Genomic DNA, 26,494 nt, shown 5'->3' with positions numbered 1-26,494 from the left:
GTAATACAAAGGATAAAAGCTTGAGGGGATGGATACCCCATTCTCCATGATGAGATTATTATGCATTGCATGCCTGTATCAAAACATCTCTTGTACCCCATAGATATATATACCACTATGAACACACAAAAATTAAAAACTAAAAAAATTAAAAACAGTAATAGTAGAGGACTTCAATACTCTACTTTCAACAAAGGATAGATTATCCAGACTGAAAATCAATAACGAAACAGCAGATTTGAATAATACTATAAACCAAATGGCCCTACCAGACATATACAGAACATTCCATCCAACAGCAGCAGAATACACATTCTTTTCAAGCACACAAGAAATGTTCCCTGGGACAGATCATGTTAGGCCACAAAACAAGTCTTAACAAATTCAAGAAGACTGAAATCATATCAAGTGTCTTTTCCAACCACAATGGTATGAAACCAGAAATTCAAAAACAGGAAAAAATGGAAACTTCACAAATATGTGGAATTAAACAGCACACTTCTGAACAACCAATTGGTCAAAGAAGAAATGAAAAAGAAAATAAAAAAATATCTTGAGACAAATGAAGATGGAAACACAACACAGCAAAAATTATGTGATGCAGTAAAAGCAGTTTTAAGAGGGATGTTTTTAGTGATAAATGCCTACATAAGCGGAAAGAAAGATCTCAAATAGACTAACTTTACACACCAAGGAGTTAGAAAAAAAGAATGAAGCCCAAAGTCAGCAGAAGAAAGCAAAAGTAAAATCAGAGCAGAAATAAATGAAATAGAGAAAAAAGCAATAAAAAGATAAGTAAAACTAAGAGCTGGTTTTTCAAAAAGATAAACAAAATTGACAAATCATAACTAAAGAAAAAAGAAAGAAGATTCAAATAAACAAAATTATAAATAAAAGAGGAAACATTACAATAGATTCTACAGAAATACTAAGGATCATAAGAGACTACAGTGAACAATTACATAACAACAAATTGGATAACCTAGAATAAATGGATAAATTCCTAGAAACATACAATCTAACAACACTAAATTAAGAAGAAATAGAAAATCTCAACAGACCAATAACGAGTAAGGAGATTGAATCAGTAATCAAAAAATTCCCAATAAAGAAAAGCCCAGATCTAGGTAGCTTCATGGGTGAACTTTAACAAACATTTAAAGAAGAATGAATACCAATCCTCCTTAAATTCCTCCAAAGGCAAAGACATCACAAGAAAGAATACTACAGGCCAGTATATCTGATGAACATAGATGCAAAAATCCTCAATAAAATACTGTCAAGCTGAATTCAACAACACATCAAAAAGATTATGTAATATGACCAAATGGGATTTATCTCTGCTACACGAGTTTGGTTAAACAAATGCAAATCAATTAACATGACAAATCACGTTAATAGAACGAAAAATAAAAACCACATGATCATCTCAATAGATGCCAAAAAGCATTTGACAAAGTTTGACTTCCTTTCATAATAAAAACTCCGAGAAAATTAGGTATAGAGCAAAATTTCCTCAACATAACAAAGATCACTTATGAGAAACCCACAGCTAACCTCACAATCAATGGGAAAAATGGAAAGCTTATACTCTAAGAGCTATCACAAGGCAAGGATGACCACTCTCACCACTTCTATTCAGTATAGTACTGGGAGTTCTAGCTAGAGCAACCAGATAAGAAATAAAAAGGCATACAAACTGAAAAAGAAGTTAAATTGTCTCTGTTTGCAGATGCCATGATTTTAGATACAGAAAACTCTAAACACTACACCAAAAAACCCTGTTAGAACTGATAAATAAATTCAGTAAAGTTTCAGAATGCAAAATCGACATATAAAAAATCAGCAGTGTTTCTGTCCATTAACAACAAACTATCTGAGAAAGAAACCAAGAAAACAATCCTATAATATTTACAGTAGCACCAAACCAAAATACTTGGAATAAATTAGAGATAAAAAATCCACACACTAGGAAGTATGAAGCACTGCTGAAAAAAATGAAAAATACACACATAAATGGAAAGATATCCTGTGTTCATGCATTGGAAGAATGAATACTGTTAAAATGTCCATACTAGCCAAAGTGATCTACAGATTCAATGTAATCCCTATCAAAATTCCAATGGTATTTTTCACAGAAATAGAAAAATAGGCCAGGTGGTGGCTCATGCCTGTAATGCCAACACTTTGGAAGGCTGAGGCAGGAGGATTGCTTGAGCTCAGGAGTTTGAGACCAGCCTGAGCAACACAGTTTGAGATTTTGTCTCTACAAAAATAAGATCCTGGCATGGTGGTGTGTGCCTCTAGTCCCAGCTACTTGGAAGGCTGAGGTAAGAGGATCGTTTGAGCCCAGGAGGTTGAGGCTGCAATGAGCTATGACTGCAACACTGCACTCCAACCTGGGTGACATAGTGAGACCCGGTCTCAGAAAAAAAAAAAAAAGCCAATTTTAAAATTCATATGAAACCACAAGGACTTTGAATAGCCAAAGCAATCTTGAGCAAAAAGAACAAAGCTGGAGGCATCACGCTACCTGACTTCAAAATATACCGAAAAGCTCCAATAAGCAAAAGAGCAAGGTACTGGCATAAAAACAGACATACAGGTCGATGGAACAGAACAGAAAGCCCAGAAATAAATTCATGCATTTACAGTTGATTGATCTTCAACAAAGTACCAAGACCACACAATGGGGAAAGAACAGTCTCTTCAATAAGTGGCGTTAGGGAAACATGCTTAATAATGAAATTGGACCATTATCTCACACCATATACAAAAATCAATTCTAAATTAATTAAAAACTTACCATAAGGGCTGAAACTGTTTTAAAACTACTAGAAGAAAATATAGAGTGAAAGCTTCTTGACATAGGTCTGGACAATGATTTTGGTTTCTTGGGTATGACCCCAAAATTATAGGCAACAATAGTAAATATAGACAAATGGGATTGCATCAAAATTAAAAACCTGCTTAGTAAAGGAAACAATCAACAGAGTGAAGAGGCAACCTAAGAAATGAGAAAAAATATTTGCAAGCCATATATCTGATAAGGCATTAATGTCTAGAATGTATAAGTAACTCAAACAATTTCACAGCAAGAAAACAAATAACCTGATTAAAAAATGATCAAGGGTCCTGATAAAAATGGCCAGCAGGTGTACAAGAAAAATGCCTAATCATCAGAGAAATGCAAACTAAGAGATATTACCTCACACCTGTTAGGAAGATTATTCACAAAAAGACAAAAGAAAACAAGTGTTGGCAAGGATGTGGAGAAAAAGAAACTCTTGTACACTTCTGGTGGCGATATAATTAGTACAGCCATTATGGAAAAGAGTATGATGATTCTTCAGAGAATTAAAATGAGAACTGCTTTATGATTCTCACATCCCATTTTGAGGTATGTATCCAAAGGAAATGAAATCAGTATGTTGAAGAGATATCTGCACTCCCTGTTCATTGCAGCAGTATTCACAATAGCCAAGACTCTGAATCAACCTAAGTGTCCATCTACCTACAGATGAATAGATAAAGAAAAGGTGGTATATATACACAATGGAATACTATTCAGCCTTAAAAAAGAAGGAAATTCTTTGTTTGCTAAAACATGAGTGAACCTACTGGGCATTATGCTAAGTGAAATAAGCCAAGCTCAGAAAGACAAACCCAAATGATATGACTTATATGTGGAAACTAAAAAAGTCAAGCTCCTGGAAGCAGAGAGTAGAATGGTGGTTACCAGGGTCTGGGAGGCAGAGGAGATGTTGAGATGTTGAGAGAGCACAAAGTTTCAGTTATGCAGGATGAATAAGTTCTGGAGATTTAACATATAGCATGATGACTATAGTTAATAATACTGTATTGTATAATTGAAATTTGATAAGAGAGTAGCTGTTAAATATTATTAACATGAAACAAAAATGCTAACTATGTGAGGCAGTGAATATCTTAATTATCTTGACTGTGGTAATTATTTCACAATGTTTATGAAAGTGAAGACATCATATTGTACACCTTAAACATATATAATTTTATTTGCCAATTATACCTTGATAAAGCTAGAGAAACAAAATTATTCCAAAATAAAAAGAATAGCAAAAGATAAAAATAAAAGCTGCTATGGACTGAATGTTTGTGTCCTCCCCAAATTCACAATTGAATCGATAATCCCCAAGGTGATGGTGTTAGGAGATGGGCGTTTGGGAGGTAATTAGGTTAAGAGGGTGGCATGCTCATGATGGAATCAGTGCCTTTATAAGTGGAGACAGAAGACAGTCTCCCTTGCCTCTCCCATCTGGGGACTCAGTGAGAAGAAGCCTGTCTGCAAGCCTCATGGGGAACTGAATCTTCAGCACCTTGATCTCAGACTCCAGAACTGTGAGAAAGAAATTTCTGTTGTTTATAAGCCACCCAGTCTATGGCATTTTGTTACAGCAGCCCCAACTGACCAAGACAAAAGTGGAACAGATAAATCACACACCATGGCAATTAAGAGGCTGAATCCCCAACCCCACATTCCTCAGCCCTCTCAGGGTCAAGCAGGACAGGCAGAAGGACAACTCAAGGCTTGATGGGTCTGATAGATGAACACAGAACGTCAGCAGGAGTACACAGATGATTACTATGTGTATACTACACGTAGCTTCAGGACATTTCACAGGATAAATGGTCATTCAGTTTTTGCCTGGGGGTAATGGGAAAAAAAAAAAAAACCTTAACTTCCGTAGAAAAATGTTAAAGGAAACAGTTTGTCTCCCCTATCTTTTCTGGCAATTCTTCTGCATTCAAAAAGCCAACAGATTTCTCTTTTTGAAGTATGGGATTAAATAAAAAATCCAAGACCAGTGATAGAATAGCAGCTGTCTTAAGTGATAACATCTATGGAAAGTGGACTGGATGAGCCAAGCAGCATCCAAAGAAATATGTATATCATCATGATTACCTCCCATTTGCAGTCCAGTCTCTTGGGAGGGTACTGATCAGGGCTGCCAAACAGGATAAATCAATTCATTCCAATTAGGCTTGGTGACTTTACCACTTGCACTTCGAGAATCAGACTGGAATCACTTTTAAAAGAGATCATCTCTATTCTTCTCTCTATTTAAACAGAAGCCTCTGTCAAAAATGGATGGAAAATACGTTTTGGCAGCCGAGTCGGGGTAATTGTACAGAGTTGAATGCTCACAATTCTGCAGGCTTTGCCATAGAGACATGGGGCGGCCAGACTTGAGTGAATATATCGCAGCAAACTGCAGCCCCATCATCTATCCTGGCTACAACCAAACAACCTCCTGCTTGAATCCTCTTCAAACCCCAATATGCTATGTTTGTTTACAAATTAATTTTGGGATGTGAGAAGACAGGCAATGAAGGGAAGCTGTAATTAAACCTTGTTCTCTCCCCTCACATTTGTGCAGTTTGGTTACCCAGTCTTAATGCCCTCTGGGGGTTTTGGTGTTGCCTGGCAAGGCCAGAGAGGCAGGAGCCAAGCAGAGAGACAGATGCTCGTTACACCCAGGGCTTGAGCAGCTCCCAAATCAGGAAGGACAAGTAAACTCACATTGCATGTCTGCCAGCCGCGAGGCCCCTGGAACAAAGATAACAGCGTCTCTAGGTTGTCTTTTAAAAAGATGAGGAAATTGCTTAATTTCAATCACTATGATTCTCATGAGTATAAAAATAAATATTTTTTTTCTTCCTCCCACTGCAGTAAATTAGACTAATTCTGATATGGCTTCAATTACTCAGATCATCATCATCAACAGTAATCGAGTCTCTAAAACTTTTCACACACTCAGATCATGCATTGTGCACTATCACGCTGGTTTTTGCATTTCCACCCACAGATAAGAAGTGCGATTTTCCTCCACATTTGTAGGCCCTGGCATATGAATTGATCAGCCAAATTCCTAGCATTTATTCATGTATAGTGAATCATACAAATTGATGACATGTTTATCAAGACGCTGACACCCTGAAGAATGCTTCCTAGTCCCCAGCTGAGAACTGACACGTGGCAAACGTCTGCATTAAATATCGGAAAGGATGCCGGTGGCAGAGAACATCATCTGTCGAATGCAGAGCAGACATTTCAAATGCCATTTGAGTGGCTCCATTTTATCCAAAGCTGTATTTCCTTCAATTGCTACTTCAGCACATCAGCTCCCACTGCTTATTTCTGTTCTGTGCTGAACAGAATGCCTGCCCCTCCAGTCACCATGTTGCTAGACAAATGCAGATTTTTGTCAACCTGGAAAATTGTCAGAAGAGACATATGATAATACTACACCTTGCTTAAAATCTCAAGACATTTATTCTGGGAACCTTCACCTAGTACATAAATAGCTGCCCACCTAACTTGTGCTGAAACCATAGTTGGGAGGTTGGAATAAGAGCCTTAAGAAATAAAGAAAGAAAATTGAAAGCAGATGCTATTCTATAAGAGCTGCTCATCTCCTCCTCCTGGAAGAGGGGTCACTCCTGTTACTAAGGTTAGTAATTATAGAATAACAGAAGCTCTGGGCACACAGTGGAGGGCACCCCTTCTCAAATCCTGCAAGCATCTTCTGCTGTGGGGCCTTTGCACCTGCTGTTCCATCTTTCCAGTCATCTGCATAGTTCAATCCGTCTATTCAGAGCTTGGTTCACAGTGCCTCTTCAAAGAGCCCCTCCCAGATCATCTTATCCATCACTCTCCATCTCTTTATCCTGCTTTGTGTTTCTCTTCTCAGCTCTTATTACCATCTGCCAGACAATGCATTCCTTCATTTAATTTTATTTGTTTATTCTCCTCTCCCAACCAGAATGTAAGCTCCATGGTGGCTGGAACTTAGTTTTTGATGCTGTTGAGTCCCCACCTCCCATAACAATGCATGGTATTGTGGGTGTTCAATAAACATTCACTGAAACAATGAATTGAATAAATAAATGAATAAATATTTTAAAAGATGAGAGAGCAATACAGGACACTTCTGTTGGTAATAGTGGTGTGTATATTAGTGATAGTCATTATGCTAATAGCTACTATCTATGCAGGACACTGAGTTAAGCACTCTTATACTGTCCTACCACCCACTGCCCCCTGACCCTTAGGCTGTTGGTCACCAGGTGTCTTACCTATGTATCCTGGCCTGGCTAATTATTATAAAGGGTCAGAAATCATTCCCCAAGGCTCCATCATTTAAGATTTGCTGCCGAGGAAAACTTCTTACACATTATTCTGGATGTCAAAGGATAAACTAGGTTTATATTTCCATTTATGAAATAGGAACTTCACTCTCATGGCTAAGGTTGGTGGATGGAAACATTTCGGACATCAGTTTACCTCTTAGCACCATTTTGCCCACTGCTATTGGCATATGGTACTCCCTCTCACTCCAGATTTCAAAGAATATCCCTCCAAAATAATCCATCATGCTTCCTTTAATAAATACCCCAGGACCAGTGCTTTTCCTCAGAGGCTAGTAGAGACTAAATCAGCCAAGAGCCCCCAAACCCAGAAGAAAAGTGAAAGAAGGAAAACAAATCAGCAGAAAGCCATCATTGGAGGTTGAATCTTCCCCCTTCCAGTCCATAGCAGCTCAGCAGCCAGAGAGAGCTTTCCAAAATGTAAATCCAAATGTGCATCTTCCAAATGTAAATCCACCCTTATTAAAGCACTGCAGCAGCCTCCTGCTGTTCTGGAAATCAGGCCCAGCCTCCTTAGCACAACCCACAAGGACTAGTATTGCCGGGTTTCTGCCAGTGTCTCCAGCCCCGTCTCACGCCACACTCTCCTTTTCTGATTCTCTGTAGTCTTCTTTCAATTCCTCTAATGTGCCCTGCTTCTTTGCACCAACAGGCCTTCCCACAACCTTCACCTGGTCAATACGCTTCCTGTAGATTCCAGACCCAGTGTCACTTTCTTCTCTGCAAAACCTCTCCCGACCCCAGACCTGTTGTGCCATCTCATCATATTGCATCACTTACAATCCTTTTCTAAACTTGCAAGCATATATTTGAATATTATTTGATTATTACCTGCCTCCATTATTAAGCTGTAAGTTCCCTATAGGCAGGAACTGGGTTTGCTTTCGTTCACTGTTTATTCCCAAGCACCAAGTAGGGTATTTGCCATACAGCAATGTGCTTCATATATATGAGTTAATAAATGAATGAATGCATAGACAATGCTAGCCAGCCTATGTCTGGGTCATAGGTTTATTTTAGCAATTCTTTAAGAATACGTATAGAACAAATACTTTATACTTGATGAAAGTGTGGACAATCATATTCTCCTTCAATCCCAAGTCCATAGATGAAACAAGCTAGAAGGGGGAAAATCAGATAATGGTGTGGTGTTTGTCATTGTTGTTGTTGTTGTAAGATACAGTGGCCTGGAGGGAGGAGGGAATAGAGATGTATAGAGATGTAATCATTTTTGAACTATTATGCAGTGGAAGCAGGCACTGGCTTAATTCTGCCAACCCCTGACTAACTTCTGGTTACAAAGGTAACTGGGGGTGTTCACCTGTGAGCACAGGTCGCCATGGCCCATGGAGAGTCCTTCCCCAGGATCACTGGCAGCACAAATAACAACATGACCCAGCTCAGATTCACTACAAATCTGGTGAGACTTGGGCTTATCAAACCCCCTCATTCCTAAAACGGTAAAAAATGGCACCCCACTGACCACAGGCTTAAATAAAAAACTCAGCAAAACCCTGATCCCACGTGGCTGGCATCTTGGCCTTCCAGCCTTATCTCCAATTATTCTCCACCTCTACCACCCCACTCCATAGTGAAGATCCCTGAAGGCAGAAACACATGGGTGGTTCTCACAAGGGTGCCCCCAGCTCCTAGTACAGTGCCAGACTTAGGGGAGGGTCTGAACATATGTGACTGAGTAAATAAGTGAATTCTCACCCAAGATGCCCAGGACATATGATGAAATCAGCAATAATCACATTCTGTAGAGCACATTTTTACCACTCATGGTTCATCTGCTTGTTTCGGAAATCCTCTTGGTTAGACGGTAATTTTCCATTTCTAACAATTATTCCTCATCGGCTCACAGCCACTGTAACCTGGAGTCATTAAGGAACAGTCCAATATAATACAAGACATTGCCTTGACTTTTTAAAACTCCCCAATTAGGTGGACTCTTGGGGTCTATAATTACCCCCACTGCATCCTTTTTGGGTTTTTTTTTTTTTTTGAGCTTTTTTTAAAGAGAGTAGAGATCTACTTCTCAAGCCCTAGGTGATACCAATTGCATTTGTCCCCTTTCATTAAAAAAGCTATTGATCACTCTTCCCCAAGATCTAACTCTTTAATTCCAGTAACTGTGGAATGAGAAAGCAGACAGATGAAGGAAATACATACTTGCAAAATGAAGAAAGACTGAGTTTTGGGACCTGTGTGTCTCGTTAGCAAATCCTCCAGAGACTTCCCGCTTGATCACGTGCATTCATCTTGGGTGGAAGGTAAAGGAGAGAAGGGAGGCTTAAACCTTACTGAAGGAAACAGCAGCACAGGGTGTCTTCAACAAAATGGCTCATTTAGCCCCAAATTCAAAACTGAATTGTTACATCAGTTCAGTTTGTTCCATCACTGACTTAACAAACATTGCCAACCATGTCGACCCAATTCAACCAGATCAATTTACTTTTATCAAAATCAATTAGCTTAGTTTTATTTTCCATGGAGGGCTAATTTATAGCCAGTAGCTTGGAGTTTAAAACAGGAGTCTAGCTTTGGCCACTGACAGCTTCCAGGCCTTATTTATTCCTCTTCTCTTTACAGTGGCCTGGATAACTTTATTTTTTTTTAAAAAATCCTCTACATAGGCCAAGCTCTGTGCACTGTTGTAGATCTGTGACAGCACGCAGGCCCAGTGAACTCCATGGGATGAATGACAGCTTATCCAAATTGTGACCACGCTCAACCTCAGTACCTGGCTCTACAGGGTTCTCGTTCCTGGAGAGCACTCTCCATCCAAAACCTCCACCCACACAGATCTGAAGGGAGAAGTTCCAAAAATAAATGATTATTTAGACCAAGGGTCAGGAAACCTTTTCTGTAAAGGGATAGAACACTTTAGGTGGTGGATCAGTCTCTGTAAAAGCTCCTCGGCTGTCACTGTGGCATGAAAGCAGCCACAGAAGACACATAAATGACTGGCTATGTGGCTGTGTCCCAATACAACTTTACTTACAAAAATGTGATTGAGCAGATTTGGCCCAAAGGCGGTAGTGGGCCACCCTGTTTTCAATTCTGCTTCCTTGGAATGAAAGCCTTTTCTGAACAGGTCTGTGAACAGGAAAAGGCTGGGTGGTCAGGAAGGACCACAAACAGATTAATCCTTATCATCCTTTGAAATGAACTGACTGACCAGGGTTCAAAATCCATGGAAGGACAAAACATGGGAAGATCTTTTCACATTCCTTTCATTGAGGGATAATTTCCATGCAAGAATATGCACAGATTTTAAGTGTGCATTCAACGGATTTTGAAAAATGTTTACATTCATGTGCCCTTCAGCCCAAGAAAGTTACCCATTACCCCATAAAGTTCCCTGATGCAGCCACAGACCTGACATCCACCTCCATAGCTTAGTTTAACCTGTTCTAGAACGTCACCAAAATAAATTCATGTAGAATGGGTCTTGAGGTCTGGCTTCTTTCATTTATTCAGCTGTGCTTGTAATGCAGTCATGCTGCTATTATGCTACTGGGGTCCTCTCCTTTTGATTACTGTGCTCTACTCCATTGTCTGAACACGCCACCATTTATCCCTCCATCTTCATCACAGGGACACACTGCCTCTGACCCCTAAAATCAAATTCATTTCAAATCAGAAAGAGAAGAAATATTCCTAAGTGCCTAAATTGGAAGTGACACACTCAAATGTTCAAATTTTCATGTGGATCAAAGTTAATCCCGCACACACCAAGTACCCACCAAATGCCCAACTTGGCTGAGTGGAAAATGGGGGAAATGTACACACTCCAACTAATAAATAATCTCTGCTTCACCAGAATCCCAAGTAGGCAGCCCTGGCAAATTCTCTAGAAACCATGAATGTGTCTTTCCAAAGCTTTTCAACTGCCACGTGATGGACAGGCCGGTGGCATTTCCTCTGCTAACACTGAACTGCATAATTAACACCCAGGGTTATTTTTCAATGCCTGCACCTGGCACTTTTAATTTAATTATCTCTCCATTTCTACAATCCACTGCTTGCTGGTGACGGCTCCACCTGGCCATCCTTGCCCCGAATCTCCACTTGCCTGCAGGACTTTTCATCCAGAAATAATTAGGAACACAGGGTCCTCTGTCTCGTGGCCAACTCAGCCGTGAACGCTACTGGACCAAGAGAGATGTTTTATCTCAGACAAATGGAGTCAGCTCACAGCAGTGTTAAAGGGACAGGGTTGACTTCCAAGTGTTTCTGCTTTGCTGGGAGCTACCAAAAAAAAAAAAAAAAAAAGTGGCAATGACCTTTCAGAAAACTTGGAACACTCTGGTTCTGGGAATATCCTTTTCCCTTGGCTGGCTCATGCTGGCGAATGAAATAATGAATTGGAATCTGTCTCCCAGCAGGGCTAGGACGACAGCCTGCCACAAGTATCCACGCTATGGTACAGATACAGCAGCGCACAAGGCAATCTGGAGATGACTCGGAAGCCTCACTTTGTTCAATAGCTTCCATTAATCCTTCTCTTATCCTTTATGTTACTGTTCTTCACCAGGACAACCAGCAGGAAGCCATCCTGAACACTGATAGCCCTCCATTTGTCCTTTCACTGTTTGGGTTCTTATTGAATGTGGCGCCTAGCACCCAAAACGTTATTCCCAAGTTGGCAGTTTCACTAATAATAAATAAAATTACAAACAAAATAATAAAAGTATAGGAAGCTTTAATTGGGGTACACAATGTATTCCATGAAACAGTTCTGTTTTCCTCTTTCCTTCATCCTTATTTTCTTTCAATGTGTACCCCCACACACAAACACACACTCACACAGTTGCACATATACTTCTCATATTGGGTTAGGATGATCTTACATTGATAAGTAGTTTCAAAGAACAAAGCCAGGCTGTCCTCAACTTCCCTTTATTTCAATCTCTCTCAAGACACGCAAGAGAACTTTCTAAGCAGCTGCGGGAATTGTGGAGCTCTTGCCTCATTAAAAAAAGTCCTCCTTACTCACATGGCAAATTCTAGTTCACCTTTGCCAAGTGCAGGAGAGAAATTTCTCAGGAAATTTTGACGTGGTTTCCTCAGCTTCTCTGATTTTCAAGGGTGTTCAATAAAGTAGAAACATACTCCACTACGGGTGCCTGGGGAGCTCACCTCAGCCATTGGCCAGAGGCACAGCCCAGGTGAGTGAGGGCTGGGCGCCTGGCCCCTGGTTTGACAGATGGCTTCATTTGCAAGCCACAGTGCAGACATGGCCGCAGCACACTTCCCAAGATTTACAACATCTGTCATGGAGTTTGATATGGCACTTAACATAACATAAGGCAATGTGCAGAAGAAATGCAGTCACTCCATGAATGCTTTAACCTATCTGGGACAAATCTGTCTTCCCAGGCCAGCAGCTCTGACACTGGGGTTTCCTCCTGGGTCTCTGCCTGCCCCGCCCCCATTTCAGCCAAGTTCTCTTTATGATAAGAAACACAGTGCTGATCTGTGTGGTTCATGAGGGAGTGTATAAGGGAGGGCCAGTGAGTCTTCTTTCTCCCAGAGTAAAAGAAAGAAATAAAACCCATCAACTTTAACTACAGTCTATGCACCACAGTATTGAGACAGGGTGTTCTGAGCATCGGGACATAGCCTGCCTTCTCCCTAAGGAGACTTGTGAAGCTTTACGCCAGGAGGGAAGATGAGAAAAGCCAGGATTTGGTGCCCAGGAATCTGGGGTATAGTGTAGGTTCTCCCAGAAGCAAACCCTGAGGCAAGGATTTCAGTACAAGTGATTGATCTGTGAGGTGAAGCAGGGCCAGCTGGGGAGTGAGGAGGTGATACTGGGAAAGAGACACCAGCCAGTGAGGCATGAGTGGTTGCATCAGTTATCCCTGGGAGTACCTGGGGCTTCCTACTAGCAGAAACTCTAAAAGAAAAATAAAAACACAGACTCAGTGTTACCTTGCCTAAGGGGTAAGGGAGCTGGGGTATTTATACACCAACTCCCATCATCAGCTATGGGTGGCTCCAGAAAGCATTCATTAGTCTGACTTCTGGTCTACCACAAAGGCTGACAAGCTACACTTAGGAGGCCAGAGAAAGGCCTTTGACAAAAGAATGCAGGTGCCCTGATAAGAATGGGTGAAGGATATGATCAGGGCCATGACAGCCTATGAATCCATGTTCTGCTGCTGATCAGAGCTGTGACTCAGACATATCCTTTAACTTCTCTGACCCATACCTGAGCTTCACATTGAGAAAACAGTGCCATCATGCCTACCCCACAGGCTTGGGGTGAGAATCAAGTCAGGTAATGCTATGAAAGGACAGTGCATATTACAAAGGGCTGTTAAACCATAAACTCACAGGGAAGGGTGGGAGCCCACCAATGTCCAGAACTCCAGGAGAGGTAGGAAAGGTGTGCAGGCTTAGTCTCTCCATGTCTTATAATTGAGCAGCAAAGGGGAGGCTCATTCAACAGTCAGTATTCTGCTCATCTGAGCACTCAGCGGGCAGGCTGCCTAATTTTCAGGGGCACAAATCCAGCTTGCTTCACCGGTGTCCCAGCTCAGGGAAAACATTTGTCATTGTAACAGGGTTATGGTTACTCATGCAAGACCAGAAAGAAATGGCAACTTGAGCATGTGGAGGAGTGATGGCCCACCCTGTCACTGAGAGGGTGGTGATATTTGAGTTATATCTAAGGGTCAGGTAAGCAGAGGAACTGGGAAACTTTCTCATTTCTGAAACATGATGGAAATTCCTTGCTTTGCCCTCAGACCACAGGATAAACCATTCCTCTACACTTCCCCGATCTGAGGCTCTTTCTTTACTGGATCTCAAGCAAAGGCATTTGGCATTCAAGTACCTATGCTATGTTACAAAATGATGCTGTGAAAAACTGACATTAGTGGCCAAGTGACAACTGTTTGGATAAGGAATCCTTCATCCAGTTATTCAACCCATTCAAGGAAAACCTGAAAGAAGCTGTGATTAACCCTACCAGGGATCTAGGGTTCGTAGATAGACACACACTCCTCCCTGCCCACCCTGCTCCCACCGCTGATCTCAGCTTCATTTTGTTTTGGCTTAAAAACGGGTCATGCTCTTAGTAGATGCCTCCAAATTCAGAAGCCCACCCACTCCAGGAAAATGATGGATAGCAGCAGCTGAAGCTCCTCCTCCACTAAATTTCTCCCCTCACCTACATCAGTCTGGACAAAATCTCCTTAACCTAGGATCCAGGAACTAGGAATCTATAGGGTGGGCTAGACTGTCCTCAAAATATGTGCAAAATCTAAGTCAGAATGAATAGCCACTATAATTAGATCCTCCATGGGCTCAGTGTCCCTCAAGAGTTAGGAATCATCCCAGACAAAAACATCATTGAAAAAGGCATGGAGATGGCAAGGATCTGCCTGCTGAGTGCTCAGGCAGCATGTGGGCTGCTCTGATCACCAAAAGATAGAGAAAAGGGGTGGCTTCTTGAATGTTCCACCAGGTCTCCCTGACCATAGGAACTTCCCACCCTGACGTCAGCCCATTCCAAGGCTCTGCCTTTGCAGAGGAGGTGACCATGGGGCTGGACCTGGCCAGGACAAGGAGGGGCCTCTGAGAGAGGCCTTGATTTCCCTTGGGGTCTGCTGAAGGAAAACTTAGGTTGCAGAAATCGGATCATCTCTCAGGAACTAAACACCAGCAACAAACAAAAACCAGACCTAAAAGCTTCGGTGTGAATAGACAAAGTGAGACAGGCACAGGATCCCACCTGCAGGCCCCTGGCCAGAGGACATTGCCAGGATCTCTCTTTAATAAAAATGGGCCAAAAAATCACAAAGCTAAAGAATTTCTTTCTTTCTTTCTTTCTCTTTTGGTAACTAAGTTAGGCATGTGTCTTTCTGTGCAATTCACCTCACTTTTGGTCCCATCCAGCCCTGGGGCCCCCACAGGAAATTGTGGATCAGAAGAACTTTCCATAGACAGGTCCAAATATTTGCCTTCTGATGCCACCTGATTAAATCTGTAATTCTGGCCGCCACAGAGAAGGATGAAATGTGCTGGTTGTACCCATGTCCTTTGCTCAGTGGTGCTGAGCTCGGGGAGGGAAAGCCGGGCATTTTCCTGTGTTTTCTGTTTTTCCCTGGGGACCCTTTCTTCCTGCTCCGTCACTCTTCATAACTAAGGTGACCAGCAGGGCTTGGACGAAGGAATCCCAGTTTTCTCACTCCAGCGGGATTTGATTCTTAGTAAACACACAGGAAGGGTCTCCAAGGTTTGGTTAGTCTGTTTGTTGATTTGTTCCTTTTTCTGTTTCACCATTTTCATAAGAAACAATTGAACGACACACTGAGCCTGCTCCCAGATAGTGCTAATTAGGTCAAGGTCACGGCTTTTATTCCCGCATGAACCATTTTTTCCTTGTTTTTCAATTTGCTCTTTGTCCTGCAAGAGCATCCCTTACCCTCAGAAAGTGGGTGTGGCTGAGCCAGACGCTGAGTGAGAGCATCAGAGAGCTGTGGATGTTCCTGTCTTTCTTGTGTACCTCATGGGGCTTCACTTGTCTTGAAATGATTCCTTTATGGTCTCTTTATATTCATTCCTGCCTTCCCTCAACTTCTGATTCTTTCCCTGAGTTAGAAGATTCCAAACAAATAGAGATATAGCACATGAGGAATTCTGGACACAAAGTATGGAAGCTAAATCAACTCCATCTTGGATGAAAATCCACCATGTTGACTTCTGAGCAACTACAGTTCTAAGGTTTCCAGTTTATTTATTGTTCCTTGTGTAAGAGCATGTCCTTACCATAAATCCTGTCCTTAAGCAATTGTCCTACACATCCCTTACAAGGCATATATACTTTTTCCCTATGATATAGAAGCCCTGGGTCTGGTCTGGGGATGATGGCATGGGGATCTACCATCTTGCCTCACTGCTGCCTGAGACACAGACATGACTTCCACAGAGAAATCTGAGGAAGCTGATGGGCTGAAGAAAATGCTGGCACACCCACCTGAGATATGGATCCATATCCGTATGCCAGCCTTTTTACTCAGTCTATCAGCTTCCTCAGACTTTGGGGTAGGTTTGAATAGACCTGTATGCTGCAGAACACAGGGAGTCTAAGGACTTTGCTCACCTTCACATGGTCGGGGAGTCCAGATATGAGATTAGAACTGGGTCTGGGGTCCCACCCCAAAAAAGGTAGGGAAATATACCACTAAAAAACATGGACAGCCAAAAGCTTTCCCCCCGTATGGAGAGTGTGGTGATTTTGTCCCTGTATGTGGGGGATGGTGGGGTTTATTACCAATGGTAGGAACCTGGGGGACCCAAATCCCTTTTTCAGGAACTAGCTAGAGAACTAACTGTGTCTTCTCAGCCACTGGTTCCCAGGCAGTGTGATCCTAGTCCAAGGCCAGGCTTGGGGTCTTGTCCATAATGCTTTGCTCATTTCCTTCTCAGTGCTCCCAGCTGTTCCACACCACAGGGCCTACAACTGAACAGTGGCAAAGCAGACTCTGCTCGGTGATCCCCAGACCTCCTGGGCCTTTACCCTCCCAGGGCCTGCCCTCTCCACTCTCACACACAGACATTAGTATTTCTTTGCTGAAATGAGTGATGGACAGAAGTGCCTGGAATTAGCGTCCTCCCCTACTTCCCAGTTGGCCTATATATACCCTGCTCCCTCCCCTATTGGGGAGGAAATGCTGAGGTGCCTGTTCTACACTGCTTTCCAGAATCCCATGGAGGACAAACTTCAGCCCAGTTGCCTCCAGAGCTCCTGTCCTCATTCACCTCCCAGAGAGATGCACTGCACCCAAATCCTTGCTCAGGAGCTGCTTCTGGGAAGACCTACACCAAGACAGGAAAGAGCCCTGGAAAAGAGAGAAGAAAGTCCAGGTTCTAGTGAGTTAAAATCTCTGATCCTCCATTTCATCATCTTCCAATGAGGATCAAAATATTATGCTAAAGGATGAGAACCACCATGGGGACCCACCAGGCTGCTGACAGCCCAGTGCCGGTCTAACCAGAGAGTTGTGTTTCTTTCCTTGAGCAACCAGAGCCACAATACTGTGAGAACTCACATGATGAAGTCTTCAACCTGTTTCCTTGGCCTGAACTCTAGTCCTCAGTTGAAAGACCTGACGATGTGCTCAAACCTCCTATTTCTCCTGCTGGGATAGGTTGGCAGGAAATTTTTACTCTATCTGATTTGGAGGCAGGGGATTACAGTGTTTAGAAGCTTCCTGGCACAGGAGGGTGAGTTAAAAAGCAACAAATACATTCTCCAACCTTTTCAAAACAAGGCAGGGAGCTGGCTGGTGTCCATTAAGTGGATACTCCAATCGATGGACTGTCCGGCTTCAAGCCATAGGACTATGAGGCTTGCCACTTTCATGCGTTAGATGGCAGGAACATTTCTTAGGGTGGAAAATGTTCCCATAGAGGCTGTGGGTGCCTGAAAGTTCTGACCAGGGTCATCTGCTTCTCCCTGAAAACACGAATGTCATTCCAGTCTGTCAGGTCTCAAATAAGATGAAATGTATTATACAGTCAATGACATCACTTATCAAACAACAGACAAACATTTATGTTCCACATGATGCGAAATGCTATGAAGGAAATGATGTGTGAGCAGAAAGTAGTGAATCATCAAAAAAACAATTAATCTGCTTAGATCAGGGATACTCTGGAATTTCAAAGTAGCCACTGTGGACAGATTTACAACCACTTCCATGGCTTTGCACACAGCAATTTTGGAATTCTCTTTTTTTTTTTAAGAATTTAATTTGCTTTAATTTAACTTTTCATTGAGGCACAATTTTTACATGGGAAAAAGCTTAGATTTCCAGCACAGTTTAATGAGTTTTAACAAATGTGAAACCCCTTGTAACCCACATCCCAATCAAGATACAGAATATTTCAGTCAGGTGTGGTGGCTCATGCTTGTAACCTCAGCACTTTGAGAGGCCGAGGTGAGAGGATTGCTTGATCCCAGAAATTAGAGACCAGTTTGTGTAACACAGTGAAACTCTCAACTCTACAAAAAAAATTTTTAAGAAGACACAGAGCATTTCCATCATTCTGGACAGTTCCTTTGAGGCCCCAATCCAGGTATTGTGCCCCTGTATACTTAAGTATTTTAGTGTATTTCCTAAGAACAAGGACATTCTATTTCATAATCACTGTGAAATTATCAAAAAATGGAAATTCACAAGGATACCTAAGTATTTTAGTGTATTTCCTAAGAACAAGGACATTCTATTTCATAATCACTGTGAAATTATCAAAAAATGGAAATTCACAAGGATAACACTATTATCTAATCTATATTAGACTTTATTCATATTATTCATTATCATTAATGTCTTTACAAGAAAAGTAAAAAAAATTGTGGTCCAGGATTCAACAAAAGGTCCCACACTGCACTTAACCATCCTATCTCCTTTGTCTCCCCTAATCCGGGACAGTTCCTCCATCTTGCCTTGTCTTTCATGCCCTTGACATTTTGGAAGAGTACAGACCAGTTATTTTGTAGAATGCCCCTCAGTTTGGGTTTGCCTGATGATTTCTCAAAATTATAGTCAGGCTCTGCATTTTGGACAGGACACTGTGCTGCCCTTCAACAGGAGGCAGAATGCAGGTGCCTTCTTCACTGGTGACGCTAACTGCAAGCACTTGGTTAGGGAAGGCGGCCAGGTTCCTCCACGGCAAAGTTACTACTTTTTCCTTTACAATTTATAAGTATCTTATGGGGATATAGTTTGAAACTATGTAAACATCCTGTTTATCAAGCATTTTTCCACTAGTTTTAGTGTTAGTTTAGAATTTTTGCTTGAAACAATTATTATGATGATGATTGTCAAATGGTAATTTTTCTAATTCCATCATGTCTTCTGCTCAAAGGAAGATATTTTCTCATCTATTGTCAAATGGTAATTTTTCTAATTCCATCATGTCTTCTGCTCAAAGGAAGATATTTTCTCATCTTGTTCATTCATTCATTGACATGTGGACCCACAGGTTCTTATTTTACTCTATGGATTATAACCTGTTATTGTCATTATTTATTTTGATGTTCAAATTGTCCCAGCTTTTGTCAGTGGGATCTTCTTCAAGCTGGCTCCTGTGTCCTTTTGATATGTCAGAACTGGAAAATTCTCCCGGATGCTGAGATACCACGGACCCCATTTTTGTTTCAGAATAGATGTAATGTCTGTTAAATGCTTGTCTAAATAATGCGTCATTTGGCTACACTGCTGGGTATTGGGGCCAATGATTGTCATGGCTGCCTGCCCCAGGGAGAGAGGTGAAGCAGATGTACCAGGGACTGCAGATGGAATGGGGGTGGTGCCCCCTGAGCATGCAGGAAGAAGAAGCAAGGCCCAGACCTCAGTTGAATGCAGTGGCCTGCTGCTGGAGGTGCTACCCAACAGTATGAATAGAGGGCACACACCAGACTCTGAAGCCAAGCCAGGCTGGTCAGTGCTGCTGGTGGAGATGCAGGGCCGACAGCATGTGCTAAGGAGGACCGTGATGTGACGCCACCATCAAGGGGAGTAAAATGGAACTGACCAGGCCAGTAGGGGCACGAGGGTCCCAGGGCAGTCTTGGGATCTTGGTTTGCCGCTTTTAACTCTGTCTGCCCCATGTTCTCTCTGGCTGTACTTTGCCTGTCTTAAAGTGCCAGTGTTACTCATTTCCAATTACTGGCCTGTCTTCAGTAGTGATACCAGCCATCCAGCCATGATGTTTCTAAGGTTAAAAGAAGCCCAACATCCCTTTAAGTTCTGTCCCACCAACTGCCCCCAACATGTTAACTAAATGTGCATGCACATGGACACACACACACACACACACACTCACATTCATACACACACTCACAGCCCTATTCTTTACTTCAATAACTACCTGAAATTAACACTTCAATAACTACCTTTACTACCATCTATTCCAAGAGAGTATATTTTATCTTTCCAACTCTATAGATTATGCTCTCTGCTAATACATCATGTTTCTTTTGAATCTCATAGCATAAAACATGGAGCCTGTTACTCAGTAGACATCCAGTGATGGCTGCTGGTTGATCATCACTAAGGATCATTCCAAAACAGAACTAGCTTTCTCAGACAAACACGGCCAATGCACCAATGCCAAGTGGAACTGGGCCCAGGGCTATCTGTGATCCTCCAGACCTTGTCTGGGATGTTTCATGAGCCTCCCCACCAGACCCTCTCATGAACCTGGCCAACAAGGAAGAAATTAACTAATGCTCATTCCCACCTTCTTCTACCTTCCCAAGTAAGGTGTGGCTTAGTAGATAGTAAACAGAAGGCAGGGAGACCACAGCTAGTCTGAGAACTTGAGCATCTAATTAGACAACTGTGACTCCACCTCTTTTCTAGGCAAGAGAGCCCTTGAACACTCACAGTTTTCTGGGATTCATACCTAAGCAGGGTTTAAAAAAAAAAAGCAGGACTTCTTTTTTTTTTTTTTTTAAGGTCTCTGCTTTCATCCCAAGCCTGTTTGTTAATAAGGAAGGCTCTGTTTCACCTCAGTGAAAATTTCAAGCCTCAGTTATCTTTGTTTCTTTGCCAAACAATTGTCTTTTCCTCCCTTAGCTTCCAGATTTAAAACTGGTAAGGAACTCCTCTTTGGGGAGCCAATCTGCTCCTGTGACCACTATCCAGAGGAATTTTCTGGTAGCTGAGGAACAGTGGACATTGCTCAGGTAACTCCACTTCCTTCTGTCCACCTCTGTGCTGTCCAACTTGGGAGCTACTAGCTACATGTGGCCATTTAAATGTAAATGTGAATTAAAGTTAAATTAACTAAAATTCAAAATTCAGTTCTTCTGTCACACTAGCCACATGCCAAGTGCTCAGTACACACATTGGCAAATGGCTGTTGTACCAATAGGACAGAGAATATTTCCGCCATCACAATAGGTTCTTTTGAATATCAGGGCTGGCCAATTGGTGCATCTGTTTCAAAGTAGAGAGCGCTTGGGGTTGAGCCACTCAAGGACTTCCCAGAATGCTCTCTCCATGTGTAGCCATGAATGGTGGTCAGGTGCAGGGTATGTAGATCTGGGGCTGGGAGGTGGGAATGGAAGATCATTTGACCCTTATCCTTGTTTTACTGATCTTTTACCTTCCAAATATTTTGCATGCTTCATTTCTCAGCAAGTTAAAACATTTCCCTCAATATGGGGCCCAATTGCTAGCCCCTATTTTTTTTCTTAACTTTTAATAAAGTAAACTTGATTTTACCAAAGATCCCTCTGTGATCAAAGATTCCCACTCATCATTACTAAGGTTCCCATGAAGAGAGATGCATGGTTGTAGAAGGCCCCTTCAGGGGATGAAGAGTTTGATTACTGCAGTGGTTTTCGGGGACAGAAAAACATGTCAGGATAAGGGCTGGTCATTAGGGATAGACGGGAAGCAGTGGGAGACGAGAGATTAGAACTAACAAATGTGCTCAAAAGCCCATTACGTGGAGGAACTACAAAAAAAGAAAACTCTTCAGAGGCCTCCTTTCAGTATGGAAGTAATTCACGCTGGAGATAATTATCAATGACATTTAAAGGTCGTTTTTTAAAATAGTCATAGTTGCTTTCACTTCCAGAAGGCTGGGACAACTTTTAGGAACAATTAGATAAAGATGAACTCATTCAAGGTGTGAATATTCATGAGCGGCCATAATGCCTGTTTTGCCTTTACAGAAGTGAATATTCACCATTAAAAATCAGGATCCTTGGCAATGGAAGGAAAAGCAGGACCCCACCCCCATCCTCCCCTACCACCACCACCAAAAACAATGACCTTGTCAAATTGTAGCATAATAGCTTGAAAAAGTAAGAAAAGATCACGGGGGGCAAGTTAATCATGAGGGTTGGGCAGGTAGAAAGAGATGGATTTCCTGTTCCAGGGAAGCCCCTGCCAAACCTGGAAGGGGTTAGCAAAAGGAGAGTTATTTTTAAGACTTGCAAAGTTTGAATTGGCTTAAATATAGTCCTTGCCTGAAGGCAGAGAAAAAAAAAACAGATAATAAAGGACCCACATGTCAGGGAAAAATCAGAAATCAAATAAAAGGATTTTAGGGGGGAGGCTTTATTTTCAGAGGGCAGTGTCCTGAACCAGAAAGTAGGAGACTTTTGCAATTGGGTATGTTAATTATGGAGCCTCAGAGACGGGCTGGGAGCAGTGAGGCTGGAGGTAGCTCTGCCCTCCACAGACAACAGTCATAGCCGTTGAAATGAACCATAGACATTTACTCACTCTTACGTAAAGTGTGAACAAAGGCATCATTTAAAACATTTTATCATTTTTTATTGATCTACAACATATCATTTAATAACCATGTGCTTTTCTGTACAGCAACTTCAAAAAAAAAAAAATCCCCTAGTGCCCCTTATCAGCCAGATCACTGCCTCACATGTTCCCAATGCATTCCCATATAGAAACTCTGCTAAAGCCAACAGAAAGAGTGTAGAATGTGAAAGAGATTAAAGAAACACCCCACAGTGGAATCCCCACCCAATCTGTTTTCTGCAGGAGCTATCGTGGTTCCTCTACAGCTGTGCATCTAGAACCAGGCTCACCTGGAGGACTTGGGAAAACTCAGATCCTGGGGCCCACCTCCAGAGTTCCTGATTCATTGGGTATGGGGTAGGGCCTGAGAATGTGCATTTTTTACAAGCTTCTCCCAGGGGAAGCTGACACTGTTGGTCCTGGAAACTCTCTTTGAGAAACTCTGCTTTAAGGATTCCTATCAACCCCAGAAGCTGGCTTGAGGGAAAGTCAAGCTGAAGGGGCCAGTAGGTGAGCATCCTTCTCCTTGCATAACAGTACAAAGTGCAAGGCCTCATGGGAGAGCATCCTGGCACAGCTGCATGGCTCTATGGAGGAGCCACGGGAAGGGTCTCATTCTCAACAGATGACGTGCACAAGGTTCTGGGAGCCCCTCTCTGTGGTCCACGTGGAGGCTGCCTGATGCATCCCTGGGTGAACTTACTTGGTTCTTAGAACTTTCTTTTCTGGCTTTCTTCCTTTCATTTCTCCTGCTGTTCCTCCGTGCCTACTTTTCTGGTAGGGCCTAGTTTCTTGACCCTGCAGATAACGGCACTGCCCAGAGAAAACCTGAGGTCTGGGTGGGTTTCCCAACCCAGCCCTGGGGATGCTGAGGCAAGATGAGTTTTGAAAGTTAACCACTCTTGGCTAGGTACGGTGGCTCATGCCTGTAATCCCAGCACGTTGGGAGGCCAAGGCAGGAGGATAGCTTGAGTCCAGGAGTTTGAGACCAGCCTGGGCAACATGGCAAAACCCCATGTCTACAAAAAATACAGAAATTAACCAGGCATGATGGTGCACACCTGTAGTCCTAGCTACTCAGGAGGCTGAGGTAGAGGATCAACTGAGCCCAGGAGTTTGGGGCTGCAGTGAAACATGACTGCACCACCGCCCTCCAGCCTGGGTGACAGAGTGAGACCCTATCTCAAGAAAAAAAAAGTTAACTGTTCTTGAGGAACCTAGAGCTGTGTGTGGACACCTTATTCCTGAACTGGAATCTCTGTTGGTCTCAGGGCAAACATAAGGTTGCCCTGAGATCAACGGAGATTCCAGTTCAGTCCATCTTTGTACCCCTCATTCTGTTTTTGTGACTGTCCCATCAGACTCAGGGGAGGGGGGCGGCTGGCTGAAGTGGAAGCAGCAGGGGATACAAAAACATGGGTTCAAGTCCTCCATCTACTTTGGGAGACCCACACGGTTGGTGATCTGCAGGTAACTGAACTTCTCCAAACACCAGATACCTCCTCTTGGAAACGATAAAATCCACCACCCCAGGCTGTGGGACAGCACAGCTCTGTTTCCCATTAGGTTCTGGAAACCAGTTTTTCAGGAGCCCACGTTCCTACTGGCGAGGGGCAAGGTCATTACTGTATCTGCAGTTCCCACCGAAGACCTGACTGGGCCCTCACTAAAGACAGCCAATCATCTGACATCAAGCCCATCTGACTGACCAAGTCTGTCTCCCCACAGACACTCAGCCTCATTGCTTCAGAGAAAATGGCATCTTTGCAATTGGACCCAACGGCCCCTCTCAAGTTGCAAACTGACCCTCATGTTGTTTTCATTCTGCAGGAACTATTTTTCCTGGCATACGTGTAACATACAAAGAAAAAAATCCTTTGCTTTTTTAAAACATCCAATACAAAATAAGCGATTGTTAAGGCTCCAAACAGTCTGTTGTAGTTCTCTAGCATGCTCTAAAAACAATAAGCCACATGAGGGTGTGTGTTCTTTGGCCATAGCGTCTCTCCCAGGGTTGGTGTGAGTGTATTTTGTTCCTCTTATGGTCTCTCTCTTGCCATAGAGCACCCTGAATGGGCATCCCCAGCAGACACACGCTGGGCTCCAGGGCTCTCCCTTTCAGCATTGATAGAGCACTCAAACAGCTGACATGATTTTCCAATGGATATGTGTTTTCTTCTTTCATTCTAAAACAAGGCTGGTGGCCAATTCTGGATAATGAACTTAAGAAGATGGGAAAGTCTTCATTAGAACTTAGATATCTGCATAAAGCTGTCCAATGACCAGGTCTGAGGCAGATTTGATTTCCTGGGAGAAAGGTCTGGCAAGTAATACAGATATTCTTCCTTGTGGTGTGTGGGAACTCCACAGCTTTGGCCAAAAAAGGGGAAGAAAATGGCCCATGGCCCTTCGAAAGGCCATTGTTGCCCTACTGATCCATGCTTGTGCACTCAACCCATGCCCCAATCTTCCTCACCAGTGCTTGGTGTCAGATGGGAAGTGAGGGGCCTCGGGGGATGGAGTGACGAGCAGCAGGACGTGCAAACATGGAGCATCTCCACCTGGGGAGCTCACAGGCCAGGAAAACACCTGTCAGTTCCTATCCTGTGATTTCAAAGTTTTGGCAGCTGTAGCCCTAAGTCAAGCTTCCCCAGTGACACATGGGAAGCCCAAATACTTAACCATGTTTGAAAAGGGCACAGCAAGTTTGCTGAGTGATTTCAGCTACATTTTCATTGTTCAATCATGGATAATTTTCAACAAAACTCTCTGTGACACCCAAAAGCATAAGGCAACCTTATTTTTGCCCCGAGACCAACGGAGATTCCAGCTCAGTTCATCTTTGTACCCCTCATCCTGTTTTTGTGACTGTCCCATCAGACTCGGGGGTGCAGGGAGGCTGGCTGAAGTAGAAACAGCAGGGGACACAGAAACGTGGATTCAAGTCCTCCATCTACTTTGGGAGACCCACATGGTTGGTGGTCTGCAGGTAACTGAACTTCTCCAAACATCAGCTGTCTCGTCTGGGAAACGATAAACCAATATTCATTCTCCTCCTTCACAGAAACGTCAGGTGACTGCATCAAAGTAACTGAAGTCGAGAACACCATCTCATTAAGAACCTATGGCCAATCAGGCCCTTTAATGTGCTTTACCTGAATTATTTATTTCCTATAAGAAGCCTGTATTTTAGATATTACCATTTCCACTTGTCACGAAAAAGCGCTGAGCTCAAACAAATCAAGAAGTGACTTCACGGTCACACACCCAGCAGGTGGTCACACTAGAGTTCAAACTCAGGCAGCTCTAACTCAAAAACCTTTCTCTAAAACTCTGAGGTGATACATGTAAAAATGCCCTGGAAATGATACAGCCAGGATAAAGATAAGCTGATGGGATCACCCACTAACTAGAAATGCTAATTAAAATAACATCTCCTGCGTCTATGTTGTCAGAGAATGCGAGATTTCACTTAAGTGGGATTTTCCAAGTATCTAAGGCTTACCCCTAATTAAGAATCCACTTTTTTCTAATGCAGATATTTTTAATGGAAAATTTCCAGAGGCAATTACATGCATTTTTGCTGTCTTAACTACACATGAACCAGAACTTAAGATTTCTAAAAATAACACAGCCCATTAATGAGTATCAGGCATGAAAATGAGATACGACTGAGAGGCATTCTCAGAGTCTGTGATGTGGGTAGAGCAACCCCCAAAGGCTGGACTTGTTAGTTTTCCCAGCCTACTTTTTCTTTTGGAATATTTTATTAGGAAAATTTTAAGATACGTATAAAAGTTGAAAAAATGTTACCCACCACCTAGATTCTATGATAACATTGTAAAATACTTGTTTTTTCACAAATATATTTAACCACCCACCCATCGATCTTTTTAAAAATACATTTCAAAACATATTGCCAACATCAACACACTTTTCCCTGAACACTTCAGCAAGCATATCATATCAATATTTGTTTATGGTATTTTTCTGCTGAGATACAA

At 42.5% G+C, this 26,494-nt stretch overlaps 1 protein-coding gene and 1 long non-coding RNA gene across 3 annotated transcripts in view; both read right to left on the bottom strand.

Annotated features, from left to right (window-relative positions):
• SLC24A3 (solute carrier family 24 member 3) overlaps positions 1–26,494 on the bottom strand; it is a 510,137-nt gene that overhangs the window by 337,100 nt on the left and 146,543 nt on the right. The gene's annotated exons all lie outside the window — the stretch shown is intronic.
• On the bottom strand, positions 935–17,929 carry LOC134760795 (uncharacterized). Its single transcript, XR_010138773.1, has 3 exons — positions 17,467–17,929; positions 9,364–15,798; positions 935–9,065 (listed from the first exon to the last, which is right to left on the bottom strand). It is a non-coding gene; the product is annotated as an uncharacterized LOC134760795 (long non-coding RNA).

This window comes from Pongo abelii, chromosome 21 (assembly GCF_028885655.2).
Source record: "Pongo abelii isolate AG06213 chromosome 21, NHGRI_mPonAbe1-v2.0_pri, whole genome shotgun sequence".
NCBI lineage: Eukaryota > Metazoa > Chordata > Mammalia > Primates > Hominidae > Pongo > Pongo abelii.
The sequence above is the reverse complement of the archived record's forward strand: the minus strand, read 5'-3'. Positions and strand labels throughout refer to the sequence as shown.